Below are 16653 nucleotides of genomic sequence, written 5' to 3'. Positions count from 1 at the left end.
CGAAAAATCCTCTCCGGGGGTAAAATGGTAATTTCATAATTTTCATAATTAAAATTTTCGAAATTAATAAATAAAAAATTAAATAATTAAAGTGAAACATTGATGAAATTAATTTAAAATTTTGAATTAAAAAAAATCGATCAATCGGACTTTCAAGTAAAATTGTTGAGGGTTCGTGAGATATTTCTTTAAGGACCCCTCCATTTGGGGGTCCAAAGAATTAAAAATATAATAGAGGAGGGTTCTCCAAAAATTTAAAGCCAATCAAGAAAGACTGAAGTCAAGGTATTAAAGTCAATCAAGCAAGACTAAAGTCAAAATTAAAGTCAATTAAGCAAGACTGAAGTCAAGATATTAAAGTCAATCAAGTGAGACTAAAGTCAAAATATTAAAAGTCAATCAAAAAAGACCAAAAGTCAAAAATCATAATAGAATTCTAATTAAATAATAACTCTCTTTAATAGAGTTCTAACTAAAAAATAATTCTACCTAAAACAATTCTAATTAAAACACAATTCTATCTAAAACAAGTCTAACTAAAACACAACTCTAATTAAAAGAACTCTAATTAAACACTAACTTTATCAAAATCAACCCCTAAAAAAATCTATAAATAGGGGTGCTCACACCCTATTTTCGTATCAAATCATAAATCCTAAGAGAAATAGGTCTAAAAGCCCCCTAGCCTCCCATAAACCCTAGTTTTGGAGTTCCAACTCCTTACCTAACATCCCTCCTTCGATTTTAGCCTAAGAAACGTCTAAAAGCCTTCCAAAAACATCCCAAAATCCACAACAAACTTGAAGAATTCAGATTAAAAAATAAGGAGATACCTTGCCTCGGAGATCCGAAATCAAATCCGGAGACAGAACGAAGCAAGGGAGTACGGTACAAGGAGCTATTTTTGTCAGATCTGAGGGAACAAAGTCCTTGCTATCGGAAAGGTATAAATTTTATTTATTTATTTTTATCTAGGTTTTTAGCAATGTAATTTATTTGGGAAGTTAGTAGAGACCGGCTTTGGCCGGGCGGGGTTCGTGCCTAACACCTTCCAACCTCGTAACATGATCCCCGAATTCAGCTTTTCTGTTCTAGATTAGTTCTTATCTATTTAGAGTCATTGATCGGTTCCTAGACCGTAATAACTAGGTGGCGACTCCCAAACCTCAAGGGTCAAAAGCGGATTCGCGCACCCTGCGGATCAAGGGCGCTTTCAACTAGAAAAAGATAAGTTTGAGGTATGATCAGTGTCTCAAAACACTGATTTATCCGCACTATTCCCACGCATTTATCACGATTTCTATCCTTATTTTATGAGATTAGGTAAATAATTGTGTTAAGCCTCAATTTATCACATTACATATTTTTTCATGTTAATTAGGCTTAATTTTACAAAATTAATTAATTTATTAGAAGATTGATTATATGTGTTCATCGTACAGGTCAAATATCAAATTATCAAGATGGACTACCAAATCAATCAATCAATCAAGTATGCATTACAATCTAAGGACCAATCAAGTAATCATGCAAAATTGAAGATTTAGATGTCTTCAAATCAATGTGGCACAGTGAACATCCAATGTAGCGCAGTGATTTTCACATGGATTGTCCTAAAATTTCTCCAGTGTGCTCTGCACGTGAGAGTATACGCAAGAGTGATGTCGGTTATCTTTGGGACCTTCAAGAGTACCCAATGTTTATAAATAAATCATTTTCCCAATTAGAAGAGGGTCATTGTTCAATTCTCTCTTCTTCTCCCTCCTCCAACGCCTTAAGTATTTTTTCTATAATTTTTCATTTTTAGATAAGGTTCATCTTTATAATTTTCTATAATTTTTCAAAGAAGGAGATAATGTACATTAGTTATTATATGAATACAAGTGTTGATTTCATGACTTCTCCTTATATCATTGCAATAACCATAGGCTAGACTCCCTCTATTAGTGAGAGGAAGAAGCCTAGGAGTAAGTTTTTAATTATATATTTATGTGCTTTATCCTTTCATATTCTTTATAATTATTGGATTCTCTTCAAGGTTTTATCCAACTCTAATGGATCAAAGCTTTAAATGAATTTCGACACCTCTTATGTTTAACTTAAATGTTTTATACTTAGATAAGATCAAAGATAAAACATGCTTTAGGGACTTCACATATTAGTGAATGAAAGAGTCCTAACTATTGTATTATTTCAAACTTCATGTTATATCTTCCAACCCAAGGAGCTCAAACCAAGCCCTTGGAGTTTAGTGGAAAGAATGATAGATTTAAATGTAGTTTTATTTGCTAATCCTAGGTTACTTTAATCACTAATGGTTTTTTTCTCTTATTTTTTAGTATAAATTTCAGTTCCATTTGTTTTATTTTCCAGCAATATTTACTCTCCTTTTTTGTTTCACAAAATACAAAAATATATAAAATCCAGAAGATCCCTATTATGTTTTTTATCTAAGGAATTAATAGATTCCCCGAGATTACCCCTTATTAGAAGGAAAAATCTTGATTCACAGGAAGGATCCATAAATAGTACAATTAGCACAGAGGAATGATTTTTTAGTGGATTGGGGGTCGAACCAGTTTATTAGATTATTCTTCTACTTCTCTAACTTGAGCGTCGAAAAGTTTTTGACAGGTACCACGCCAGCTAAAGGAAGAAGGTGATAGGAACGACTTCAGACCTATGAGGCAGAGTCCATTAGTAGCATTCACCAGATTCTAACCACATAGTGGGTTTATTGAAGAATTAAAGGATAGGAAAAAGAGTAAAATAGAGGGACTTTCTTGAGGGGAAAATCATTAAGAAGTGGGTTAAAGGATAATTATCCCTAACCAAATTTAAACACACATGGGCTTGTAACAGAATTAACCTTAGGTGAACTAAGGCCTGAACAAAATTATGTCTGGTCGGGGTCACCCTTGGACCAAGTAAAAATTATTCCTGGCCATGAGTTACCCCTGGCCAAGTAAAGAATTAAGTTTGACTAAGGTTGAGGTACGACCAGGCTTAAATTTAAGCTTGGCAAAAGGTTAAGTACAGTCAAGCTTAAATCAATAATTTTTTTTAAAAAAATGGCCTTCAGACCTTGTAGTTGCTTGAAAATGAGGTTTTGAATCCTCTTAAAAATTTTCTTGGGTCTAGTCCCTTCTCGAAAAGTTTTTGGTGCTCTCGGGCTCGGCATATGCAAAAATGGGGTGTCAATACTAAACTATAGTTCTTTTGCCTCTTAATTTTCTATATAAGTTCCTTTACTTTCAAAATAATAAAAAAAAATATATTAATCACACCATTTGGTCATCTATTAGTAACCATCTTAGAATAAGAGGGATAAGGTGTCTAACATCTTCCTTGTCCAACAACGGAACCTCCTTACTTTAGATTTCTAAGTAGATCATTTCTCCCTTATCTTTTGGTTATATGAGTCACACTACAAGAAAATTTTGGATAAGGAATGAGGGTAAGAAACGGATTGAAACCGTTTTTAAATGAAAACGGATTTCAACCGTTTCTCTATGCAAAACCGTTTTAAAAGGTGTGATTCACATCAGGAAGCCTATCGAGTTTTGCCTCAAATGTGAAATTAGATAACAGAGACTCACATTCGCACAGTGGCTCGCATTAGAGAGCAACCATGGAACGAAACTTAATTCTCGTTTCTGATATTTGATTTTCGCAACAACGTCCTCACAAAACCCTAAAGGTCGATTCTCTTATCTTCACAAAACCTCTATTTAGATCACAAAACCTAAATCTCCGTTCTGATTTATCTCTTAAACCTAAATCTCCCATCTTTAAAGGTTCTTCATCTCAATTTCTCCCTCACCTTCATCTCGATTTCTCCCATCGTAATCTCGCTTTCTCCCATTCTTCATCTCGAGTTCGATTTCACATCAGTTGACAAAGTTCCAGCAGTCGAAGCCAAAAAGAAGTTCGAAGAAGATAAACTTGTAAGTCCCTAAACAAAACCCTTTTTTTTCTTCAATCAATCCATTATAAACCCTTGCTCTTCATCTTCTAGCTAGAAATTGTTATTTTTTCCAACATTAGCATGTATTTCAGTTTCATTCTTTGTATAATAATCTAGATTTGAAGAAAAATCTGCTTCCTCAGACCTTGTTGTAATTAATAATCTCGATTTCTCCTGAAATCCTCTGAGTTTTCTTAACATTTTATAGTTAAGGATCTGATTTTGTTGTGTTTTTATGGTTTTGTATCCATGTGCATGTCACATGTAGTGCTGTTTTTGTTGAAATATATGGGTCTGTACATGCTGGTTTTGTGTGGAATTTGTGCTTAGTATCTTGATTTTTTTATACTAGCCAATTTTAGTTTAATTTTTACTGCTATAACCAATTTTAGATGAGTTAAATTTTATGTTGCAGCTCAGTTGCTCTCCACCATAATCTTGTTGAGTCTCCTCTGCTAACCCCGACTAGATATCCCTTGCGTATTTATCCACCGTTTTACCTGAGTTATTTTCCACAATTGTGTAATATTTTTTATTGACTTCAAAGTCAATGGAAAACAAATTGAGGATAGTATATTAATGAGGATAGCCCTTCTTTTTCCCAATTTTCATATGGTTTTTGAGGGTTTCTTAGATTATAAAGTCCTTAAATTCTATTTTCAAGAATGTGAAATAATTCACTTGTGTTGAGGAAAAAAAAAAATTCCTTTGTGTAATCAGATTGTCCTCATAATCTAACTTCACAAATTTCTTTTGGATTTTTAACATCTAGTATTTCTTTTTTCCATTGAACAAGCATGGATGAAAAAGGAGAATTTCCTTGTATGTTTAAGTTGAGCCTTTAATGAAATAGAAAATATGCTTGAACAAGATCGAATTTAGAAACATGAATTGAAAGCACTTACAAGATTATATTGAAACAAACACTATGAACAAATTGTGCTTCTTCACTATCAAAGGCAAGTTCTCCCTAAAAAAGTGGATTTTTATAAGAAAATATGGGTCTGTTATTATAGTTAAAATATCATTAAAGTCTCAATAGTAGAGGTTACCGATCTCTGAGATATAGGTGTGTTGTCCACACTTATTCATTCAAGTATCACCATTCTCTTGTAATTGCAAGCAACACCTTATTGTCACATTGTTTATCTTAAAATAGTGGTGATCATGGCATGATTATTCCATTGTTGAGCATACAAGCTTTGTGCAGCATAAAACGTCTACTGAATCCTTCGAACCTACTTGATCCATTGTTTCAAATGGAAGAGCGGGTTCAGTCTCACCAACCCAAAAATGGTGTTGAGAAGGATAGGATGATGATGATTATAGAATAAAAGTTTGAAACACTTTATCACCTGCATTGACATAAGTTTCAGTACTTTTTTAGAACTCGCAGGCAAAGTGTTGCATGGCTGTTGTTTGCAGGTAGTTGGTTCACTCTCTTCATTTCAGCATGAACTGCTGCCCTCTTCTCTTCACCCTCCTTTTTCCTCCATGCATCTGTAGCTTGAGTACCATCTCTACCCTCTTTAACCTTACCAAGGGCATTGCTGCCCATAGGATGATCTATTGTATCCAAATTTCAAAAACCTTGCTCGTAGTATACTATAAGACTATCAGATACACTACACGAAAACTATGAATTAGGAACAAGAAATTGAAACGGATTTAAGCCATTTCAAAATAAAAACGGGTTTATGCTGTTTCATTTTTAATAACCGTTTCTACAAAACATTTTATATCAAGGAAAGTCGCTAGGAAAGGTTTAGGTCTCACGTTCTAGCTGCAGAACACAAAATGAGAAAAGGAACGAAAGCCCGAAAACTGCAATTTTCTCTAAGGTTCTCTTCGAAGATTTCTGCAACTCTTCATCCTTTCTACTCTCTCACTCGAAACCCTAATTTGTTTCAACCAATTAGAAGTTTTCGCGGTCAGATGTATTAGCTCTACAACTTTGTTACTTTTATTCGAGTTTGAATTTCTCCAAGATTTCAATCCTTAGTTATTCTATGTGCAGATTGGCTGACTCTCAGTTTTTTGAATCTCATTTACGGTATTTTTTTTATATTTTAAAAACCTTGTTTGCATAAACTTTTCTTGTCTAAATCGATGTTTCTTTTGTGATTTGGCGTAGAAATTTATTGATTCTTTTGCAAATTGGTTAAATTAGGTTAGATAGCAATATCGATTCTCTGTATTTTAGATATGTATTGTTGGATGCTTGAAGATTTGATGAAACCAAACTCTTGTTGTTTGATCTCCGAAATCGATTCTTCATCTTCAATCTTCTCAATTTTGAGAAAACAAAAGCAAACCCTTTTCTTCATACCAATTTCAAAGTCCCTAAATGAAAACCCTATTTTTCTTTTGGGAGCTTCTCTTATGGTTATATCTCAGCTTTTATTTTGAAAAGAATTGTTGAAATTTTCCCAAGTCTTATTTTGCTGGAACATGATTTGGACAAGTTGAATGGGTCATTAAATTGTCGAAATGGCTTTCGAAAATTTTGCCCTGAATTTTGGAGTTTTAATTGTTAACTTTCAATTTTGAAGTTTAGACCTTTTCACTTGATATCAATTACAAGGCATTTTGTCATTTTTTTACTTGATAGCAATTGGCTATTAGTATAATGTCAGAATTGGTGCAATTTTTTTTTTTAATATTTATCAGATCATAATACATTTTTTAATCTGTAAGTTGTATGCATTTATGTATTTGTACTATTTATTTATTATTAGTTATTGTCATTTTTATGAGTATTGAACTGAAATACAGTATATGCTTTCCTCCTTACATTCATTTCTGTATATTAGTTTCATTATATTTATAAAATATTTAAATTGGGAAATGACTCTTCATCCATTTCCAAGTTGACTTGTTCAGGTTTCCATAGCAGGGTTGGCTGATTTCAAGCAACCTTGATTGAACTAGCTGGTGTTCATTTGTCCTACTTATGAGTGTAACATGTGCTTAGATGACAAAAGTGACATCTTTGTGACCTTAGTATACCTGTATTTTCATTGAATATATGGTCTCTATGATGCTTTCTCTAAATTAATGGGTTTTTTTCTTCTAAATCTCTGGATTAATGTAAATGCATGTCTTTCACTAAAACTGATCCTTTTCTGTTGTCAAGGAACATTGATTTGGCCTATGGAGTATGAGGGAGTATGGGTTTGGTTTCACAGGCTGTTCATGATGGTGGTCGCTAACTTGCTATAATATTGGGTGATCGTCTTTTTTTCCACAAATTCTAAAATCAAATTAACAAAACATATTGGGTTTTTAGTCTTGTTGTTTATCAGATTAACAAAACATATTGGGTTTTTAGTCTTCTTGTTCTTAATCACAACTGATTTTTGTCATGTTCTCGTCTCTCTGCAGAGTTATTCCCAAGACACTCATGCCTCGAAAGGTATGTTTGTTCTTACCAAAAAGTCCTTAGGAGGCTTTTTACTCAAACCTCAAAAACTCTAAATAAGCTAAATGGTTTCTCTTATGTTGATTATTATGAGAAATTTTGGATTCAAGGGCATGGAATTGAATGTTGTTTAGATATGTTTAGAGACTCTACTATGTAGAAAGTTATTTATGCATTTGTTTTGGTCTTGATTGAATGTAGTGCTTTAATAGATCTTATTAATGAGACCTATTTTGATCCTTTACTACACAATCCCCTTCCAACTTTGCTACCACAGCCACATTTCCAACACATTTTTTCCCACTTATGAGGCAATCTTGAATTTGATCTAATTGTAGTATAGTTAATCTATTTCATAATACCTTAATGCCACTAGTTAGTTTCCCTACTTCTGGAATCAAAAGCATTTATTTTGGAAGATTACGGTGGGTATTTATCATATGTTTCATTGCATTTATTATCCACTTTCTAAACTTTGTTGTGCTCTAATCCTAGTTCATGTTGAAGTAGGACTCAACCTTATGATTCATCTCCTTTTGAAATTCCAGTTATTGACCATTCCTTGACTTTTCTCAAACCATAAGTGAAGGCATGATTTCTTTCCCTTTTTATGGGTTTGGATGGTTATACTTATCTGTTTCTTTATTTCTAACCTGGTTGGTAAAATTTGTAGTTGTTTTCACGGCTATTTGTAGATGTTTTAATTGATAATTTACCTCTTTCATTTTTTTTTCCTGTGTAACAATGATACTAAAATGTATCTTGGCGTCAAATAAAGCTCACTGCAAGTAGGTTTGTACCCTCTTATGTGCTTGGATCTCATTGAAAAATTACAGCTTCTCAATCCTTTGGTCTACTGTTGGAGCATTAGAACTATGTGGATGTATGTTGGGTTTATATCAATATATCTTATGCACGATTTGTGGATAAATGGAGCTTATATATGATTGATTTGTAAACTTGATCACATCTTTTTCTATCTTATATCAAGAATTTCTTGACTTGTCTTATACTTAAAAAAAAAAAAAATTCTTGACTTCTCTTATGTGAACGGTTTCCATGATTATCAGTACATTTTTTAGTTGTTAAAATAATGACATCACCTTCAAAGTTATGTTGTTCTCTAACTTGTAGTTGAGGTAGAGGTTGAATAGGTTGAACCGTTGAATAACTAAAAATAGAAGTCATACAATCTGCATTTTAACATACTTTTATCAACACATTGTAAATTACATTCATTTCTTAAACATGGCTTTTATATTTTCCATTGAAAGTTATTACCATCATAATTCACTTATTCATTTTCCTACATCACCCAAAGATAGATGTTTCAGTGTATTTTCTAAGAACAAATACATTAGATACTTGGGTAGGATAGTATTCTAATTCTCATATAGACAAAGTATCACTTGATTCTTAATTTAACATTCAGTGCCCTCAGTTAACTTGTTTAGATCACTTGACAACCCTCCTGTTTTATTATATGTATGACTTCCAATTTGTACTCCCACTAGGCCCATGTGGATGTCATGTAGGATGATCCAACCACCCAATGCATCATATTGAATGCGATGACCATTGTCCCAAAACTCCGTCCATTCTTACATTACCATATAAAAATTCCGAAATTTGAGTAGAATCTATGCTTCTAATTGTTTTATTTATAAAAAAAACACATTGCAGATTTGGTATGTACAGTGTGGTTTCTGTACCTCCTCTATGGTATTATAACTGGTTAGCTGCATTTCTTCTTGGTCACTATGGCTGTGGAATTTGCAGGTTTGCTTCTTTCGATCTTTATTTTACTGTGTTATTTTTTAGGGATTGGAAAGTTTTAATACTTTTGTGTCTCAATGTTAATGTTATCTTGTAAATCCTGTCCAACTAATGTTCCTGACACCGGTTTACTCTCATCTGATCTTGGTAGAGATGTTAAGGGGTGGGGAATGAATGATACCCCCTATTCCAGAGCAATGGCCTCAGGTACCTGAGGGATTTCTTCCTCAAAAGATTTTCTTTTTCTGAATTATGAGCTAGTTTGAGTAAATATGTAGTTCTACCACTATGATGGTGACTGTAAAATGGGTTCCACATTGGAGATCTTGACAATTTTGAACCTTATTGGACATCCATCCAATCTATCATGTTCTGTTAATTTGATGAGAAAACATAATCTTTTAATTTGACCTTGGTGAGGTAGTAAAGCCTTGTATGTTACCATAGACCTGACCTCTAAACCCTGCCTTTGCCTGCTTGTTTAGTTATAATTTTTTTTTTCCAATTTCCATACTTTGTAACAAAGTGATTCCTTTTGGATTTTTTTTGTGTCTTCTTGTTGCTAGCACGAAGTATTTGTCATAGATTACGAGGCTAATTAACATAGAGAGTCACGAATGTTGGGAGATTGGTTCAGGTTTTACAATCTCCCTAAGCAATTTTGGATGCCTAAATGTCTGAGTAGTGTAGCTAGTGGCATAGGCAAGCCATTATTCATGGACAATGCCACGCAAGAGTTAGTTTGTTGGGTCAGCCTTTGTATATAGTTCAATGAGTTGGTTGAGACTCGGTCACATAAACAAAATGATATTAGTTGATAAATTTCAATAATGAAAGCCCCTAGTGTGATTTTACCTTTGAGAATGTTTTGGTTCTTCAACTTCTGCTTTCGTCATGGATCTAAAGTGTTTATGGTCCTTGGAATTTTCAATTAGCTCGTAACTTTCTTAGTTAGCTGACATCGGATTTGACTTTGATGTTGATGATGAGATTATCAGAATGCTACGTAAGCTTTCTTACCTTCTTGTTATGTGTGTTAAACATCTTAGTTTTATCATTTTCTTCCAAATGTTTGAAACATAATAGTACTTGTATTTCTGTCAATTAATGGTCACATTCATGTAAAATATTTTCATTTTTATTTTATAGATAAGAGACTTCTATGTTGCAAAAAGGGAAGAAGATATTGGATTCTATGCTGGTTTTATGGGTGAGCATATTTCAAGTTTTATTATTATTGTTTTGCTAGAGCCAGCCCACGATCCAACAAGGTCTGCGAAGCATCATTTCATATGGTTAATGAATGGGTTCTCCATTTTTTTACATGGAGATTTTTGTGTGTGTGTGTGTAGAATTTGTTAAACAAGTTTGCAAGAATAAATGGTGCAACTATCTCCAAAATCTGGAAGTCAAACATCACCTATGTGATTGTAGCCACTGATGAAATAGGTGCTTTCAGCAGGACATTGAAAGTTCTTATGGCCATCTTGAATGGGAGATGAGTTTTGAAAATTGACTGTAAGCTCTTTTTTTTTTCTTGTGCCTGTACCTCCCACTTCTTGTGTTATATTATTTTTTATATATATCCAACGATCAGCATTTTTTATGTCATGGACTTGATCTTGGTCATTGTTGCGTGCATTTTTCATCAAACCTTTATATCCTGATGTTTCTAGTGGACAGATACATTCTATTTCATTGGCTTTTCTAAACATGTGTAGTACTTTAGCAGCACCAACCAATCCCAGTTGAGAAACTAAAAGATGGAACAATAAGGGATGACTAAATCTGTTGTTCTTATGTCAAAATTGTGTGTTTAATCTTTTATGACAAGAATTGACCATTTAATTGGCATTAAAGATTCAAATGCTTTGTTAATTGTCTTTTGTGTATTTATACAACTTGAGCTTTTGCTGGTAGGGATAAAAGCATCCATGGAAGTTATGCATCCCATGGATGAAGAGCCTTATGAAGCTGGCCTTGATGTTCATGGCTGTCACGATGGGCCTAAAAATGATAGACTTAGAGATTGTACATATACTCATTGTTGATATAGAATCAGATGAGCACATGAAGCGAGCTATGATATCTTAGTAATAGGACTTTTATCTGTAAGCATGGTTGGTTAAGAGTATTAATGAAGTGCTCGGTAATTTTATAAATTATGATTCATTGTAATTCTTTTTGTATATAAATTAAAGTGATAAAGAATTTCGATGTTCTCTGTTTGGATTTATTTTGACTACGGGTATTAAATGTGTGGAAAAAAATTTAAATTTAAAAAAAAAAAAAACTTTAGATATTGGTTTATAACCGATGCCTAAAGTCTCAGACTCAAAGACATCGGATTTTAAATCGATGTTTAAAGTATATATATTTTTTTTTTTATAGTACGTTTTAATTTTAAAAATGTGATATTTGGAACAGTTTTAAGTCATTCCAAAATATCCGTTTTGAAACGGTTTTTAACCGTTCCAAATCCTGAGATCTGAAACGTCATTAACGACGCTCGATAAGAGATGGTCATTCAACCGTTTCAGACCTTCTTAGGAACTATTACAAACAGTTCCTAATTCCCATTTTTGTTGTAGTGATAACAACATAAAGGGACCCCATTCAGCATAAAAAGGGTAACATTAATGCATTGGAGTTGCACAAAATATTCACGTGGAATAGGATTTCTTAGGTTATGTTCTTGGAGGAGGAATTAGAATTGAGAAAGGATGTTAAAGATGGGTAGAAGCTTTAGTTTCCTAAACCTTGACTATTCTTGTGAATGGTTCCCCTGAAGGGTTCTTAGCAAGCTTGATAAAGCATCTCTCCACAGTGATCCCCTGAAATAGGTAAGTCATTATTTTTTTTGATAAGTAAAATAGGTAAGTCATTATCCTTGCTATTACTTTTGCGAGTGATCGAGTCAGATTTTTCCCAAGTCTTTTCTAGCTTTAAATTTCAGTTTCTTTTTTTAATTCATAGCTGAACAATAACCGGAATTGGAAACGCATTGTCTTGTGAAATCTAAAGACTACAATAAACTGCCAAAGAAATATAAGATTAGTCTATTTTTTTTCCTTTCTATTAAGTCATTTTCTAAGTTCCATTTTGATGTTTCACAGTTTCATGTAGACCCTTAAAGAGTAAAAAATGGCAAAACTGACCCCCATTGAAGTTGGTTGTTATCAACCACCATTTGAGTAGGTTTCTTTTGCTATCTTTATTTTTCAAATGTTTCATCTTAGAATTAAATCAGGATTCTTCCCATTCTTCTTGATGTCTAAGGCCTGAATTGGAAAAGCTCACTCTTGTCTACCTGCGTGTGTACAAAGATATTTATGCCATGCTTTTCATTGCCATTCATATGATGGGGAGAACCACCAGATACTTTGAGGAACTAGATGTTTTATATTCTTTTTTAAGGTACTAGAGCTCATGTTTGAGGACTGCTACTTCGTGCAAGAAAATCATCTTTATATGACTTGTTATCTTAAATGGGGACTGTTACTTTGAGGGACTAGAACTCATGTTTTATATTCCCCCCCCCCCCCCCCCCTTATTTTTTTTTTTAAATATAGTTAAATGTTCCTTTTTTTCTTACTACTGTAGCTTGGTGATGAAGGTAGTTTACATATTTAAATATTCCTACTTATAAACAGGTACTTGGTCTGATTTGAGGGTTTTTATTTTGACTCATCAGTTCACCCTGCCTCGGCAACAAAGTGATGATGGCCTATATTATGATTTCATTGGTAGGAAGCTCTCGTGCATTCCAGCAACTATTTAGCAGTTAAAGCAATTAAAGATGCAACCAAACTTGTCAGCTTTGTCAAATCTTGCATAACAATTAGTGAAGTTACAATACCATCTATTTCAGCTTGTATCAAGTAGATGAATCTTTATCTTGAAACTGTAGAGGTAATATTTTTCTTTGTTCTTGTTGTCATTGTTGTTGTTTTTTGTTTCCTATTAAAACTTCTCTTAATCATACCTTAGTCACAAGTAAAAATCATGTACGTGGTCTTTCATTTATTTTTGTGATACATACAATGAAATAAGAAAATCATGTGCATGCAGGTTGTTGGGCACATTTGCTTTTACATGCCGACTGCAAGTTTGAATGGTTACGTGGCAACTGTAACCAACCTGAAAAATCCTATGAACAAGTGGTGATGTGGTGCTGCTCCAATTGCGGTACGATCCGTTTTATACTTCATTTATGCACTTATGCTTAAATGCTTTTTAGTGGTTTTGATCTCTTTTACTTGTGAATTTATAAAGGTAGATGGAGAAGGATTGCATGATTTTGTAATGGTTAACTTAGGCAGATCTTAGAAAATTGGCCATTAGATGCTCTCAATGGTTAGTTTTAATGTGGATTCATAAAGCCTTTTAAAAGGCATAGAAAGACAAGAAGTTGGTGTTACCAGGGAATACCCATGATCCAATTCATTACCAAATAAAAGACTAATAACTTATTTTGGATTTCAACCAAAACCCATCTCAAATCCATAAGTAAAACATAATATAAACAAAGTTCTAGTAAAACCCATTTGTGAAAAATCAATATCTATCAAAACCCAAGAATCTAACAATTTATTTATTTATTTTTTGGATTTAAATTAAAACCCAACTCAAATCCATAAGTAAAACATAATATCAACAAAGTTCTAGCAAAACCCATTTGAGAAAAACCAATATCTATAACAAAAATTTGAGAGACACACACAAAACTCAGTGGACACAGAGCAAAAAGAGCATTACAAGCTCATTTCCGAGCTCAATAGCAGCATCTTGGTGGCTGCTCTTCTTTCCTTGGTACTCCCACAAAACACACAAGGAGGTCTTACCTCCCACATCAGAATTAGCTTCTCTTTCTGGGTGTCTTTCTTCTTTAGTTTCATATATGATGCTTTGTCATATGGATTATAAACGTTAAGTTGAGTTTTGTGTTAATGGGATGGCTATAAGTTGCACTTGATATTACTTTGGTATAATACCATATTTTCTTTGAATTTGTTATATTAACTAGTTGAAAATTTCAGTCGCTCTCGGTCATTTTGCATGGTTCATTTATAATTTTTGATACATCATAACTACTAGGATAATATGTTTGTATAAGCTAAATTTTTTCTAAACTTCACCCACTTTGTGTAGTTGTGGCTAGATTGGCACCAGAAGGATCATATTTTGATGTTTGTCAATATGATTCCAAGATGAGGGAATTGTGAGTTCTTTTGCATTGATTTGTTCTTTCTCCATTTTCTATTGAAGCATTGACTATGTTTGGATACTATATTTAATATTTATTTTTGTTCTTATGGATTTTGCAAGAGAGCCTCTTAAGAGGCATTTATGCCATGGGTTTGCAAACTCACATTTGTGCATTTATGCCATGGGTTTGCAGACTCACGTATTGCTTCTTTCTCAAGGTCTAACTCTTTAACAGTCCTCCTTTCCGAGTAGTCTTTCTTTCACTAAGGATCGAGTTGAAGCCACTTGAGGTATTTCTTATGTCCATAAATACTTAAAATATTTATATGCATGAGTTTCCCCTTTAGATTTCTTACTGAAATCTTAGAACTGTCATACCATAATTCAAGGTTTGCTGTACATGCTAGGCCTTGAGGTATCAACGCTTCCGAGTCACTTGGTTTAGGTATGTACAAAATATTTATGTGCATATTTTCTTTTGCCTTTAGGTAACTACTACAAGGTTCTTATACACACAGATAGATCTTTGGACATTTGGAAGTCTACCAAATCTGAAGGTGCACGTAATTTATTCTATTGTATTGTTTGGTTTCCTTAATAGTAGTCAAATTAGACCTATGGATGCATAAAAGGAGTTAGATATTTAATGTGTTCTACTTGATAAACCTTGTGTTAGTTCTCTGATGATTTTTATTTTACCAATGAGTTTCCTCCTACTCTTGATCAAAAGGAGTAAAGAATATGAAAGGTACCTCCAATATCAAGGCCACTACCAAAACATGGCGCCTTTGTTTGGGTTACACTATGAACTAGATCTGTGTAAGGCTGTTAAGGGTCCAGTTTGCCATCTTGATAGGCAAGTATTCACTTTATTTTATGTGTGTGTGTGTGTGTGTGTGTGTGTGTGAAGTCACTGATGTTTAGTTTAGTATTTTATAGTGTATCATGTTACCAAAAAGCAAATCAAGGATATCAACTTGTCCCAAGATGATCGTGCATACTAAACTTTAGACCCAAATTGAGCTATATACTCCACAAAAATATCTATCTACACACGATCCCAAGCATTAAAATAGCTATCTATCTGATGGAATTCGAGCACAAGAACGAAGTTTTGGGCAAGGGATTTGGTCTATAAGGTTAAGGTTTTTTAACTTTATCTCAGCTCTTTTGCAAGATTTACTGTTCAATGATTTTTTTTTTTCTTTCCTATTATCAGAGTGTTTAATTGATTGTTATTTTAGGGATGATTTGCAAATTCCATCTTCACCGTTCTTCCCTTCTTACATGCAAGGAGGTCAAAGGCCACCACCTATGGTACAAGAGCGCTTCCAGAGTATTGTTAGTCAGCTATTTCAGCATGTAAGATTTTCTTAATTTCTTTTGGATGAATCGTGAAATTCTTTTTAGTAGTTTTTTTGGTCATTAATGGAGCTGAATTTCTTTTGGATGAATCATGAATTCTTTTTAGTAGTTCGAAATAGTCTTTTCTTTTTTGTGCCTTCAGGTCAGTCACCTCGAATGCCTTTTGTACATTCTTATATTTTCTGAAATAAAATTCTACTTAGTAGAAGAAAAAAAATGGTGACCTTCAGGAATCCAAGACTTTTTGGCTGCTCACATCATGTTAAAACTCTAATATAATATTTTCATTCTCAGTTGTTGCATACGATTGGATAATCCTTGCTTTGCAGTTGGGGCTCCTACCTAGTATTTTCATATTTTTTTTATTCATAAATCCTAACAAAATAACATGGAAGGACACTGAACAATATTTTATTCCCCTAATCTATTTCTTTATTTTTTTAACAGGATATTATCATGTATGTGAACTCTCCTGGAGGATCTGTTACAGCTGGTAACATATTCTTGTATTCAGTGTAATTGGAAATGCTGAGAATATTAATAGTTCCATTTTTCATCTAAATTGCATCATCTACCCTTTTAGGTATGGCTATATTCGATACAATGAAACATATTAGACCTGATGTTTCCACAGTGTGTGTTGGACTTGCAGCTAGGTATGAACATTTATTGTTATAGAAGATGTTCTTTTATTTTGGTGCGGTTTTACATCTCTTCATTCTTGCCCCCATTAGAATACACCTTGTTTTGCAATAAAGAAAAAAATTGGTAGTCTTGATTGTAAAGAACATTATACATTACATTGAATAGTTTCCGATGATCAATTAAGCTGAAAATTTGCTTATGAATTGAGTCATAAACCACATTCTTACAAAACAGGGATTTTCAACCTTTACTGATTGTTTGATTTCGACTG

The 16653-nt window shown here is 33.3% G+C and overlaps 1 long non-coding RNA gene across 43 annotated transcripts; it reads left to right on the top strand.

Annotated features, from left to right (window-relative positions):
- Positions 1-259: 259 nt before the first annotated feature.
- On the top strand, positions 260-16429 carry LOC147401610 (uncharacterized). Of its 43 annotated transcripts, none has more exons than XR_015178588.1 (14): positions 653-3947; positions 7104-7195; positions 7352-9167; positions 9316-9371; positions 10100-10170; positions 10314-10374; positions 10517-10682; positions 12859-13076; positions 13236-13352; positions 14316-14385; positions 14566-14662; positions 14762-15511; positions 15617-15734; positions 16185-16429. It is a non-coding gene; the product is annotated as an uncharacterized LOC147401610 (long non-coding RNA). The 43 variants fall into 43 exon arrangements; XR_015178594.1 differs by lacking the exon at positions 10100-10170 and having other exon boundaries at positions 654-3947; positions 14493-14662; positions 14762-14787; positions 14861-15511; XR_015178578.1 differs by lacking the exon at positions 10100-10170 and having other exon boundaries at positions 655-3947; positions 16185-16230; positions 16321-16429.
- Positions 16430-16653: the final 224 nt, after the last annotated feature.

This window comes from Akebia trifoliata, chromosome 5, assembly GCF_017979445.1.
Source record: "Akebia trifoliata isolate Shusen 1 chromosome 5, ASM1797944v1, whole genome shotgun sequence".
Classification (NCBI taxonomy): domain Eukaryota; kingdom Viridiplantae; phylum Streptophyta; class Magnoliopsida; order Ranunculales; family Lardizabalaceae; genus Akebia; species Akebia trifoliata.
The sequence above is the reverse complement of the archived record's forward strand: the minus strand, read 5'-3'. Positions and strand labels throughout refer to the sequence as shown.